The sequence below is a fragment of the Lathyrus oleraceus genome, chromosome 5 (assembly GCF_024323335.1).
Source record: "Lathyrus oleraceus cultivar Zhongwan6 chromosome 5, CAAS_Psat_ZW6_1.0, whole genome shotgun sequence".
Taxonomy (NCBI): Eukaryota; Viridiplantae; Streptophyta; class Magnoliopsida; order Fabales; family Fabaceae; genus Lathyrus; species Lathyrus oleraceus.
Genome location: NC_066583.1, coordinates 460,129,589 through 460,140,526, shown reverse-complemented (window position 1 = coordinate 460,140,526; position 10,938 = coordinate 460,129,589). Strand labels below are relative to the sequence as shown.

The following is a 10,938-nucleotide window of genomic DNA, read 5'->3' as shown; positions in this document are numbered from 1 at the left end:
AAGCATGAGATTGGAACAAGTCTCAATCCAATTCTAGTGCAGTGTTAATACATGAGTTAACTTCTAAAGATATTTCAGATTCTGAAGGAGAATCTACCTCTGAAGGAGATTCTGAGTCTGAAGATGAGTCAGAGTCTAAAGGTGACTTTGATGTTGAAGAAGAGTCTGAAGGCGAGTCTGACTCTAAAGGTGAATCTGATTCTGATCCAGATTCTAATGATGATCCAAACTCTGGTGGTAATCATGCCTTTGAAGGTGGTCAAACCTCTAAAGGTGGACCAGATTCTAAAGGTAGTCCAACATCTGATATTGTTCTAGAATCTAAAGAAGATTCTGAACAAGATCAAAGACCATAAAAAATCAGACAAATACCAAGAAGATTTATAGAGTTTGACATGTTACAAGATACTGAGATAGACTCTGAAGGAGAAGTCATTCAGTGTGTTATGATGGTAGACTCTGAACCATTAAGTACCGAGGAAGATCTCAAGAAGAAAGTATGGCTGAAGACCATGAAATAAGAACTTGAGGCTATAGAAATAAACAAGACTTGGGAGTTGACTGAGCTTCCAAAGAACATGAAAGCCATTACTGTGAGATGGGTTTGCAAGTTGAAACTGAAGCCAGATGGATCAATTGGCAAACAAAAATTAAGGTTAGTAGCTAGAGGATTTCTATAGAAATCTGGATTATATTACTTTGAGGTGTTTTCTCCTGTAGGTAGACATGAAATAGTCAGATTGGTGATTGCTATATATGCTAATAGAATTTGGCCTCTAATGCATTTAGATATGAAATCTTCATTTCTGAATGATCCTTTACAAGAGGAATTTTATATATCACAACCTCCTGGATTTATGAAAAGTAATTAGGAAGGGATGGTGTACAAGTTGCATAAATCCTTGTATGGACAGAAACAAGCTCTTAGAGCTTGGAATCTGAAAATTGATTTATTTTTCAAGCTTCATGGATTTAGAAAATGTGAGATGGAGTATGGTGTTTATGTTCAACATACATCTGATAGTAATATGATCATGATGTGTCTCTATGTTGATGACATATTGCTAACATAGAGCTTTTCAGATGAGATAACTAAGTTCAAGAAGGTGCTGATGAAAGAGTTTGAGATGAATGATCTAGGAAAGCTGGTATATTTTCTAAGGATGGAGAGTTTGTACTCTGATAAGGGTATTATCTTACATCAGGTGAAGTATGAGCTTGAGCTTCTGAAGAGGTTTGAGCTAACAAATTGTAATTCTCCATTCACACATGCTGAAACAAATCACAAGTTGGATTCTGATGTTAAGGGGACTCTGAAGTATGGAGTTTTGTTCCCTTCCGGTGCTGAATCTGATTCAGAGCTGATATACGATTCAAGCTCTGATTGGTGTGGAGACATAGTTGACAAAAGAAGTACTTCTGGATATTTCTTCAAGTATCTGGGAGGTCCTATTTCTTGGTACTCCAACAAGCAACCAGTAGTTGCATTGTCAACCTGTGAAACTGGGTATATTGTAGGTGCTTTGTCTTGTCAAGATGTGTGGATTCTGAACTTGCTGCAGGATCTGAAGATCAAGGTGAGCAAGCCTGTGAAGGTGATGATTGATAACAAATCAACTATAAGCCTTGTCAAGAATCCAATGTTGTATGGAAGAAGCAAGGACATTGACACAAAGTTCCATTTTCTGATAAATCAGGTTCAGATATAATGCTTGAAGTTGTTCATTGTAGCACTCAGAAGCAACTGACAGATGTTCTAACCAAAACAATCAAGACCGGACACTTTATCCATTTGAGGGATGGAACTGGTGTTGTTGATTTTGATTATTTGAATATAAATTAAGGGATGATGTTAGATATAATTCAGATTCATTTAAGTTGCATTTAGGATTAATTTTAGTTTCATTTCATTTGGTTCTGATAGTATATTAACAAAACCCAGTTTCATATGTACGTGTGAATCTGATCCATAACAGTTCTCTTCAATTCTGTTAGAAGTTAGTTACAGATTTGTTTTCTCTCTCTTCCATCTTCATCTTCTTCATCTTCAACCTTGTGCACCAATAATATTTTCATTTCTATCATGATTAGAACTAAAACATTTGACCATTGAATAATATGGTGTTACTTTTGGTATATGCTGCGATCAAAGCTTTAAAAAATAGTTCTGTTACGGTAAAAACGATATCGACAAAATAGTATTGATGTCGCAACACTAATATTATTATCCACCATTTTTTATGATAAATAATAAATTATGGTTAATTCTCACCATGATGATTATAATCAATATCACAACATCTATATCGATAGAAATTGCAAAAATCTTCACGCTACTGCAACCGCGACCGTAATTTAAACGATGTGGATATCCCTGTTAAACTCTAACGCTCACATCTTAAATTGGATCAAATTAATTTTATCATTAAGAGTTAATTATGATTAAGTAATGCTTTAAAAATATAGAGGAGTCATAAAACATGTTGAAATAATTAGGGTTTCAGGACGGATGAATGAATAATAATAAGAAAGAAAGAGAAGAGAGAAAATTGAATGAACAATAATAAGAAAGAAAGAGAAGAGAGAAAATTGTATTGGGAAAAAGGAAAATTCTATTAACCGTAAAAGTGTATTTTGAATTACTACATCATGCCTATTTATAGGAAACCAAGGCCCAAGCCCAAAACATTCAAAATTACATTTTGACTTCAACACAACATCAATATGTTATATTCAACTCTGTCGAATACAAGTAGCTCCTACTTCAACTAGGTCAAACACACCTCAGTCGAACACAACTTTCTATAAAACATTGGATTACAAATTTTAACACACCAACGAATTCATGTAATCAAAATTTGCAGTCATATATTTCAATATTTATTCAATCTTTTGCAAATCAGTGATTGAATCACCACACACATTCATCTGGTTCATTAGCAACACCACACACGCGAATAATTTTGGGACTGATTCACCTTCGTTCATTTGAGTCATATAGAATTGATTTATCAACATATACAACTTTATCCTCTTCAGTTTTTCATCTCTGCAATACAAGTTCTTTAACAAGATATTGTGAATCCTTCAACTCCGACAATGAAAACTACCATGGAACTGTCTACTTCAACTCTTCGGCCGCATCAAAATCCTTCACGGTTAGACTTTGACTTCAATCACGACTTGCATGTTTTGTTCCGTCGTCGATGAGACTTCCTTCATTTTCGTTTTTGTCTGCTGATGCATTCTTTGGAACTGTGTTAAAATATTGTATTGCTTGGTTTAAAGTGAGTCAGTAAGCCTTTGATGGCTCAACTTTTGTTAGTCAGCAAGCCACTAGTTTTTACATTTTAAATTAGTTTTTGTGTAGTTTACTTTGTTAATCTTTTGATAAAGATATGTTCAGTTTCTTTTTTAGTTATTAGTATTATTTTGTTTTTGTTGGTAATATTTTGGTCAAGATTTGTTTATTTCTTTTTTAGTTATTAGTATTATTTTGTTGGTAATAGTGGAAACAATTTTTAAATCAATTTATCATGCTTGTCTTTTTCCTTTGGCTATTGGTTTCGAATACACGAAGTATGTCTTTTGGCTTCAATATAAATCATATAATTTGTGTTGATGCTGTTTATTTTACTCCATTTCATTTTAAAATTGGGTTTTGATCTGCAGATTCAACATTTTTATGCTATTATGCCGCCGAAATTTTGATATATTGATATGATATTTTCTCCGCGTTATGATCCTTGCGTATGACATTCAACTCCTGTTGTCATTACGCACATACCGGATTTGAGCACATTAATGGTTAATTATGCATCTTACTCATGACTTAACCATGTCTTTTCATCATCTTGATAATTAAATTATTAAGTAATAAGATGACTTAAAATGAACCTTTTCAATAAGAAAAAGCCTTGGTTCAATTCCAAGTGATCCTTTTTAAACTTGATTAAATCGATTCAATGCAATTCAAATACTTTTTCGATTAAAACACAACGCCAAAATCTTTTCTTAAACAAACACGAAATGGGAGGATCCTTGGAGTCTCGCATTCCTTGAATCCTTGAATGACCGGTCTTGAGGCACACGTCTTGCGAGTGCCGTTTATTCATCCTTTCATTTCTAAAATACATACAAACTTGGAAAAAATAGGGACCGTTGGAGTTTAGCACTTCGGTAGAACCTTTGAACAATATTTTCAATGTTCATTATCCATCAAACAAATTTAGAAATACATTGAATGAAAAAGGTATCGTTGGAGTATAGAATTTAAGTAATACCTTGAATAATTGGTTCCAAGGCTCACGTCTCATTCTTATCTAATATTCATCATTCACCTTTATAAAACATTCAAACACATTAATCTTAATTTCTCACCTCCGTGCAATCAAAAACTAATTTCTTGCCCCTGTGCGATCAACAACTCTTTTTTCAAATGAACATTATTTAATCCTTTCTAATGTGTATACAAACTAGAGCTTAAAAGTCTCCCCACGAGTATCTAAGCCCATGTTTAACCATTAGAATATGATCTAAGCACCTGTTCAATAAAACAAACCAACCAATCAATCAAACCTATATTTTCTAGCCCCCGTACGGTTGAAACCTTTTTACAAACAGACATTATTTAGTCCTTTCTATTGCATATACAAACTAGTGCTTAAGCCCCCCCCCCCCCCCCCCCCCCCCTTCCCGGGAGCAAACAAGCCAACATTAATCGTTAGAATGCGACCTAAACATTCTTCTTCTAAAATCAATCAGCCAACACTCACTTTCTACAAAGAACTAAGTAACTTTGAGTTCCCAATCACACCTGGGAATACGTAGGAGCAAGATTCATCATCTCGTCAAGCACTATAACTAAAAACACCAAAAATATCTTTTTGTCTTGCCCAAAATTATGTAACTTTGAATTCCTCATTGTACCCACGGATACGTAGGAGTAAGACTCGCAATCTTGTCAAGCACCCTAACAAAAAAAATTTGCGACCCTTTTTATTTTTTTCACTTTTGATCATTCGAAGAAAACAAATAACATTAGCTAACATTCAATCACAAATTTAACTAAATGGTTCCCGTTGAGTACAACGGACGTGAGAGGTGCTAATACCTTTCCCTTGCGTAATCGACTCCCGAAACCGAATTTGGTTGCGACGACCATTTTATTTTTTAAAGGTTTTATCAATATTTTTCCTTTCCTTTTTTGGATTATATAAATTTGGTGGCAACTCTGTTTGAATCATTTTTTACGTGACTATCGCAAAGTATCATATTTTTCGAGATGTGACACTGGTGCTTCAGATGCTTAACCTATCTTTGAAGTTTATCCAGCTAAAAAGACCTATGAGAAGGCTCATGATGATTATAAGAAGAGCATTGTTGGAACAAAGTTGTTCCATAAAGAACAATCTCATTAGTAGACTAGAAGCTGCACAAAGGTGTATAACTCTGAAACCAAAATGGTTGAAGAGTCTATACTTATCAAATTTGATGGCAAAGAGCTTGGCAGTAAAATGTCATAGCTAGTTGAAAGCTTTTTAGAGTTTCACATATCAGAAGACTCTATAGAATCTGGTGGTTCATAAGCTATTATTCCTTCAGAAGCTAATTGTTTAGAAGATAGAGCTTCATAAGCTAGATGTTCGGAAGCTGGTGATACAGAGCCAAACCCAACTTCTGAAACACAACCACAGAAAGCCTATTCTGAATAAGCTCTTTGTGACTATCAAGAAGCTACACAATCCAAAAAGATATTCAAGTACAAGTCTTCACTTCTAGAAGAGTTGATCTTTGGAAATAAAGATAATCCTCTGAAAACAAGATCTGCATTCAAAGAGGAGAACTTAATGTTGGGACTTACATCCATGATTGAAACAACTTCTATTGATGAAGCCTTATCAGATGGTGGATCGATTGTAGCTATGCAAGAAGAACTGAAGCGGTTTCAAAGGAATGATGTGTGGGATTTGGTTCCCAGACCTTATCAGAAGAACATCACTGGAACAAAATGGGTGTTTAGAAACAAGCTATATGAGAAAGGAAAGGTGGTAAGAAAGAAAGCTAGAGTGGAAGCTTAAGGCTATAGTTAGCAAGAAGGTATAAATTTTTCTAAAACCTTTGCACCAGTTGCAAGGTTAGAGTCAATCAGACTTCTTCTCTCTTATGCTATTAATCATGATATTGTATCATATCAAATGGATGTCAAGAGTGCCTTCTTAAATGGAGTCATTTTTGAAGAAATGTATGTCAAACAACCTCCTAGGTTTAAGGACTCTGTCCACTTACATTTTGTTTTTAAACTTAAGAAATCACTTTATGGACTAAAACAAGCTCCATGAGCTTGGTATGAAAGACTGAGTAATTTCCCGTTAGAAAATAACTTTTAAAAAGGTCAAGTTGAAACTACACTATTCAGAAAGACTCGGAATAAGGAAATATTGATGTCCAAGTTTATGTTGATGACATAATTTTTGGTTCTACTAATGCATCTCTTTCCAAAGAATTTTCTGAGACTATGCAGGCTGAATTTGAGATGAGCATGATGGGGGAATTGAAGTTCTTCCTTGGAGTTCAGATCAACCTGTCATACCCCAAAATTTGCCCTCCGCTTTTCATTTTTTTCACTTAACCCGTGACTTGAGATTTATTTGCCCACATTCATGTTTCATTCATTTGCATCATCCATTCGTGATTGACACTTGACAATTGATCAACATAGATTTCAAAGCTTGTGGTTGGCAAAGCTAGGGTTTACTTGTGAACCAAACTCATAGAATATGACATAGCTCTTCATCTGATCATCTTGGGAATAAAACCCTAATTTGCTTGATCTTTAAGATGTGGATTCAATAAGACCTCACTATGGCACTCCTTAGGGCTTTCAAACCCTAAATTCTTGATGTTTACTTTTTGGGCCTTGCCTGGTTATCTAAACCCTAGTTGGGAGCTCAGACATTGAGACTTGCTTGTGGAGCATCATACTTGATTTAGACACCTTGATTAAAGGACATGCCTCATGAAACCCTAATCAGGAAAGGTATGACCTATTGTGCCATGTGGCTTGATTTATCACTTTGGGCTTGGTAGAAACCTTGATTCATTATGGAAGGGTGCTTGGCTATCATATCGTGCATCACCCATCATCTGCATGCCTACATGTTTGATGTTTCATCTGATTTCAAACATTGCCTAGGCCTTTCATTTAAGTCTTTTGGTGTTTGCAGAAGCACTGACCCATATGTCCTGATTCATTGTGGATTATACAACAATATGTGTTTCATGCGAATCATGCCTTGTTTGTAATCCTGTGAAACCTTATTTTCATGCCTCCCAGTTGACTTTGGTCAACTTTTGACTTTTTGGTCAACCAGTTGACTAAAGTCAACCATTCAAATTATGATCTTTCCAAACCTAGCTTGTCTTATTTACATATCATCTCCATATCATTCTAACAAAAAACAATAATTAGGTTTTGTTAGATGACAATATTGATTATGTTTCTTTCCATTGATTTGTTTCTATTCACATTAACAAAGTCATAAGGAACTAAAGTATTAAAAGCTTTCATTCAATTTCTAATGCTCATGTATACTTTCCATGTTGAAACTTTCACTTTCAATTTCCATTAACATTTTGAAATCCAATTTCAATTTAGTTTTGAAACCTTTTCAATTAACATTTTGAAATCAATTTCAATCAACATTTTGAAACCATTTCAAATTAACTTTTAATTAACATTTTGACCTTTTTAAATTAAATTTTCAAAACAACTTCATTTTAAATACATTTTCAATTAACTTTGAAACTAATCTATTGACATTTCAAAAACCTTTACTAGTCTTTAATCTTCCATTTCAAATTCTTTTACTAACATTTGAGTCCATTTCAATTTAAGGCCATTTGAATCAACCATTCAAAACCATAATTAACTCAAGTAAATCCACATTCATTCTTGATTAATTTCACATTTAACATTAATTCAATTCAACATTCAATATATTTTCATTCACAATTAACTTCAAAATTTAAGTCAAACCGATTTTCAATACAATTTCCAAATTCAATCCAAACCAAGTTTCAATACCAATTCCAAATCCATTCTTTTCACAAGTAAATTGATTTTCAAAATACATTCAAATGTCTTCCGATACAATTCATATACATCCAGAATTTCCACATAAAACAAGTTCTATACTAATCAATCCCTAAGTCCCATCATGCTCCTTCCATTTATCTGTGGGTTATCCTTTTGCTCCCTATGTCAAAACCGAACCTGCAAAACATTTGTCAAATATAGCCCATGAGTTTCACATACCAAAGTTCATAACATGAACAACAATTTCCAAGCAGCTCAGTCCCAAACTTGCACTACAACAGCCAATGGAAAATCAATCCGTACCGAGAATCCTCGCATTAACAAAACAGATCCTAACAAACTCAATTCATCACCATTAAATTCACTTAACTAATCACTAACAATGCAGCAATACACTCAGCAAACCATAGCATAATCAATACATACCAATGTTACGACAATGCACGTATAAACCAAATGATGCATCGGGTTTTGACAGTAGCAAACCAAGCAAAAATCCTGCACTAAACTACTCCCTGCATCGTGCAAACCATAATTCACAACAATTCATTCTGCAAAATCCAAATGGAAAACCAGGAATTAACATAGATTATAACTAATAGAACCCTGCACCATGAATAACGTTCGCAACAGCATAAACAAAAAAACTCAGATCGCAGGAACCCTGTAAAGTCGGGATTAACATAACCACTTCTACCCTGCAAATTCAATAGCAGAGTCAGAATCAAATTCAGCTTACCTCTCTAACTAACATTCCATCAATTAAAAGATTAATCTAACACAGTTAACAAATACCAACTATTTGCAATTAACATTTTAACAGATTTCAACTAACTCAAACTGACTATAAAAGAATCACTTAACAGGGTGATAACGGAATCATTTTCCTAACTAATTTACACTGAGCAAGTTAACAACATCTAACTCTGTTAATATTCAGCTCTCTATAAATTCACCAAGCATCTTATTCAATAAGGTTGAACGTTGACGCGGATGTTGGAACTCTGGATCAGTGAAGATGACCAGGAGTTCAAATCGATTAAGATTTTGATCCGAATTTGTTTTTGCTCATGCTCACGTTTGGAATGGTGTGATTATGGGTTGATAAAAGCAGGAAATGCAGATGCTGCTGAGACGGTGGCATTTCATGATTATGCGTTGGTCCGAATCCCTTTTTTCAGCCTGTAGAGTTTGGGCTTGAGGCCCAAACTTGCTTACTGCACTCCGTTTAGGTCCGTGCACCCTCTGTGTTTGCCACCATCAGCCAAAAAAAAGAGGCCAAATCGAAATTGGGCCTGGTCTATGGGCCTATACCCCATGTTCTGATTATTTCATTATTTTGTTCATTGTTTTGATTATTAATATTTTATATAGTAATTAAGATTAGATTTTGTTTAGAGTTTGGATTAGATTAAAAATTGATGTGGATTTAGAATTAATTAGTGATAAATCTAATAAGGTTAGTGAGATCAGAAATTGAGGTTTAATTAAGTTGGAAATTAGAAGTCTAAAACTACTTAGTTTTTGTAGAATTTAATTAATTTATAAAATCATAATTAGGTTAGGTTTAATTCTAATTAGAATAATTAGGTTTAGATGTTTGGCATAATTAGGAATAATTAGGATTAGTTCTTGATTAAATGTTGATTTTTGAAACTATTTTTCTTAATGAAGTCATTTTTGCATATTGACCATTTTGCCCTCAGGGTTTAGGATTCCTGATTTTGGCATGATCTCCTAGCTTATGTTTACTTAGAAACGTTTGATTCAATTAATTGATTAATTCATTTAGTGTTGTACATAGGCCAACTGATTTCATTTCTCTGAATCCCACTGATTTAGTGTTGAACAAAGGTCATTGTGGTCACCCAAATCCTTTATATTGTGCTATAATCCCCAATCCTATTCAAGTGATCAAAAGACCCTTGATCATTTGATATGGAAAATCCATTATGCTCAAGCTATATTGGATATGCTGAATCTCAGAAGCTCAAGAACTCAAGGTTCAAATGTAAGATCAAGACTTTAAAGTCAATACCAATCAAGCATAGCTGACAAAATGGACTACTTCTCAAGCACAACAAAGGTCAATACTTGTCAATCATAATTCATATTGTGTGACACGAGCCTTAAGAAATAGAGAATGAATGAGAGTGGAGAATTCCATTATCTCGTTTTGAATATCTTTGGATACGGGACGAATGACCCAGTTGCTCATCGTATTCACCTCTATTAATAGACTTTAGCATAATTCAAACTATATGATTGTCAAGTATTCTTTTACAACACGATCAACACTCAGGATCTTCTATCAGAAACTTATTAATTATGATTCAAGTTGTATGCCATGAGCCTTAAGAAATAAAGAATGATAAGAGTGGAGACCCGGGTAATTTAATCTTTCTTGCCTTCAAGGTGGTAGACCTTAACAATCTTTCTTTGACCCATGAGGTGATGAACCTTCGCAAACTCTTTATGTGCCTATGGAGTTATGGACTTTGGAACTTGGTTATAAACCTTGATAATCCCTTTGAGTAGCCTTATAGAGTTATGGATTCTTGGAAATCCCCTTGCCTATCAAGTTATGAAACTTGAGAGTGATTTCCTTTTCCTTGAGAGTTATTGACTCTGACATCCTTTCTCTTTGCCTTTTAGGTTATAGACCTTGGCAGTTCAGTTCTTTGCCTTAGAAGTTATAGACTCTGGTAATGTTTCCTTGCCTAGCAAGTTGTGAACCTTGACACTCCTTTTTCTTCCTAGAAGGGTGGTGTACACTGGAAATCAATATATCTTCCTTTGTTTCAGCCCTATTGCACGGTGAGAATACACAGGCACGAGGA

At 34.4% G+C, this 10,938-nt stretch overlaps 1 long non-coding RNA gene across 1 annotated transcript; it reads right to left on the bottom strand.

Moving 5' to 3' along the window:
- Nucleotides 1–8,061: 8,061 nt before the first annotated feature.
- LOC127085431 (uncharacterized) lies at nt 8,062–9,308 on the bottom strand. The gene is made up of 2 exons (XR_007789136.1): nt 8,525–9,308; nt 8,062–8,275 (listed from the first exon to the last, which is right to left on the bottom strand). It is a non-coding gene; the product is annotated as an uncharacterized LOC127085431 (long non-coding RNA).
- Between the last annotated feature and the right edge of the window lie 1,630 nt (nt 9,309–10,938).